The following is a 724-nucleotide window of genomic DNA, read 5'->3' as shown; positions in this document are numbered from 1 at the left end:
GACTTGTGTTAGTCTGCTGGCTTGTTTTCTCCCCTGTGGTAACAAAATAGCTAAAATGGGAACAATTTTATGAAAGATAAGTCTTTTTGGCTTTCTGGTAGTCTAAGATACAGGGGCTATCTTTGGTGATAGCTTCTTGCTAGAAGAGTCCCAAGGCATCTTGTCATACAGCCAGAGCCAGTATTTGTGTGACTCTTGTGATATCTTTTGCAGGGTCACCAGGATTCAAAGCCACCTTATGACCTTGCCTAATACTAGTCACTTTATCTTTAAATACCAGTTTTCATTCCTTTTTTTCACCAGTTCTTTTTAAAAATTAATGACTTTTAAAATTAGCTTACATTAATGATACAGAGGGGAATTCCAAGGTTATATTTTCACACATACAATGAAACAATCTTACCCCCTTCACATTTTTTTTTAAATGAGACTTTTCAGTATAGTTCAGGCTAGCCTGAGATTTACTATGTAGCACAGGCTGCTTCAACTCTCAAGTGCTGAGATGATATAGATGCGTATCACTGGCTGGCTCAGTTTTCCCCCTCAATTTCAGTGTGTGGCCTTCATACCGTAGGGCTGTAGCATGGCCAGAGGTTCCTGATGCTTTAATAATTGTAGCCCCTAAGGTACCAAGAAGATGAATTGGATGCCAGTTTCATGCTTTACAGTGGTTGTGTGCTACTAGTTTTGCCATGGTCAGACTCATTTAGGTGCCAGCAAGGGC

The sequence above is a fragment of the Dipodomys merriami genome, unplaced genomic scaffold, assembly GCF_024711535.1.
Source record: "Dipodomys merriami isolate MVZ:Mamm:240054 unplaced genomic scaffold, mDipMer1.0.p SCAF_297, whole genome shotgun sequence".
In the NCBI taxonomy this organism is placed as follows: domain Eukaryota; kingdom Metazoa; phylum Chordata; class Mammalia; order Rodentia; family Heteromyidae; genus Dipodomys; species Dipodomys merriami.
This window is presented reverse-complemented; position numbering follows the sequence as displayed.